The sequence below is a fragment of the Phoca vitulina genome, unplaced genomic scaffold, assembly GCF_004348235.1.
Source record: "Phoca vitulina isolate PV1807 unplaced genomic scaffold, GSC_HSeal_1.0 scaffold3, whole genome shotgun sequence".
Lineage (NCBI taxonomy): Eukaryota > Metazoa > Chordata > Mammalia > Carnivora > Phocidae > Phoca > Phoca vitulina.
Genome location: NW_022589706.1, coordinates 69881491 through 69884103, shown reverse-complemented (window position 1 = coordinate 69884103; position 2613 = coordinate 69881491).

Genomic DNA, 2613 nt, shown 5'->3' with positions numbered 1-2613 from the left:
TGCTCAATACATTTCTAGCAATCTTAATAAATGAGAGTCATTTTAAGATGCCTTAATTTACCAACTTTAGAATGTAGCAACTCTAGGAGTTTAGAATAAGAGAATAGTTTGGATAAGCCTTTAATGTGTTTCTATATTTTTTTATAAATAGTCTTAACTTGTGCATACCCACTAGTTAAGAAAACTGGATTTACCGCTTGTTATGATTCCTATTTCTTTTAGAAAGTATAGGTGTTCAGAAGGTTGATATGTTAACTTTTTTTTCTCTCTCCTTCATAAACTTTCTTAGAAAAAAATCCATTAAAAGATGATCAGTGGAATAGAGTTAAACATTACTCCTACATGAGCTTCTGCTTGATGAGTATCATCAAGTTCTAAGCTGATTGGAAAAATATGATACATGTGAAGTTCTTAACCATTTCTAACTAGAATAAGAATTTTAAGGAGTGACCTTTCCCTTTTGAGCCTGACACAGTGGGACTGAAGGAGAACCTCAGAGGGCAAATCCATGTGGCTTTACATAGTCTTTTATCAAAGTTAAGTACCTGGTCTGGATCTCAATCCATATAAATACTGAGAGTTTCCATTTGCATAGTAATTTAAATTTCTGTGACTGTTGCATCTATAACTTTGTTCACTAAGGGGAAATATAATTTATTGTCATTTTACTGACAGAAGAATCTAAGGGGTAATCAGTGTTTAGTCCAATATATTAAAACTGATAAATACAGAATAAAGATTAGAACTGAACACAACTGACATGATCTTATCTTTTCCTACAATCATACACTGCATATTGTGCACCCCCCCATACACAATTTTAACAGTATATAGAATATTGCACACACAGATCCCCTAAAAGCTTTATACTGACCGAAAGGAGTGCTTTATCTTATTCTCTATTCTCAAACTCCAGTTTTTGTTTACAAAGTAAAATCCAATCAGTACTTTTGGAGTTTATGGGTGTTTATAGGATCCTTTCATTCTATAAAGTATTTCAAGTGGTTTTATCGAAGACTTATCATTTCAAGTTTACACTACAATTCAAACAGCTCATATCTTAGATAAAAACAAAGGATTAAAAGATGATTGCCCACACTGCAGTTTAAACAGATACTAGAATTTGCCGGGCTCTCTGCCACAACACTGTCAAATGTCTCAAAAACCACTATACTAAGTCTGTCTCTGAAGAGGAAATTATCTAAGGCTTGAGTTAAAATTCTTTGTTTTAATGAAAATGAATGAATGCCTATTTTATAAATATATTCACATAAACTTGGAAGAATTACTGAATCCGTATATTTTCCTTTTATAAATTATTGATAAGAAAAGAAATAATAAAAATCTCACCATTCCCACACATCAGGTATCAATATTCTACGAGGAGGGATTAGCAGGTCTCTACAGAACAATGGACCACACATGACAGCTAACCATGACTTTCCATTGGGCATAGTAAGTGGTGGTGGATTTGTCATTGTGGAAGCATCACCCCCATATGAGGCTGTTCAGGAGGTGGTAACACAGGCCTATGGAGACAAGTGTATCCAAGCGTGCTATTGTTATTTTACACTCTGTATTGATTGCCTACATGGCCTGAATTGAAATGGAGTGGGAGAACAAACATGGGCATATTTGCCTGGCTGCTTGAATGATTCAGATTAGGTTCTTCGGCAGGAATGCTCTGGCAGGTGTGAGCTCTAGGTCAATAGCCTTAAATTCAAACACACAAACTTTCTCTGAGTTGGAGGGGCCTCAAGGAGAAAAGGGAAGGGATACAAATTTTCAGAGAAACTTCCAATCATTAGTTTTTATATAGGGATTGGGGGCTTGAAAATGAGCAGCAATTTAAGATATATTGGACCCATAACAAAAGCTATTCCCTTAACCATTTTGTAGCCCTTTCCTTCTCCTTTCCTCTCTACCCTGCCCTCCCCTTTTCCCTCTCTCAACTCTCCCTCCAAATCCTCTTTTTATCTTTTTCAGGGCCAGGCTGAATTCTAAAGGACCTCTGCCTGTTTTCCTTAAAGGCCCTGACAGCATTCACATGAGTCTCACTGCTAGAGCTAGGTATACCCACGAGTGTAGATAGTGTTTTCATTGTCAGTGTAATGCCTATGACCACATCAGTTAGTGAAGTCAGATCCTCTCTGACTGGAAGTATAGAAATCCCTTCAAATATAGCATTCTCTATAGGGTGTTTCCGTGGCAATTTACTCTTTCTGAAGAAAAACTCAATGTCTGAATCCTTATCAACTGGCCTTTTTTTTTTCTTTTCTTCTCTGTAACACATATAGTATTGTTCTAGAATAATGGCTGGTTTAAGAGCAATTTCAAACACCTCCAGGGTACTTATTTTGGGGAAAGAAACTTCAATGACATTTTCATAAATCTATTGTTTCACTATGCATACTTCTGTAAAGAGAGTGACTCTGTGGGGATAAAACATTATGAGGATTGACAGGACAAACACTTTAGTATACTTGTGGGAGGAGTGTTGTTTGGGAAGTAGGCTGGCAGGGTGTTCATGCTTTGATGGAGCTACTGTACGGCTATGTTTTTTTTTTTTTTAATTTAATTAACTTATTTGAGAGAGACAGCACAAGTGGGAGG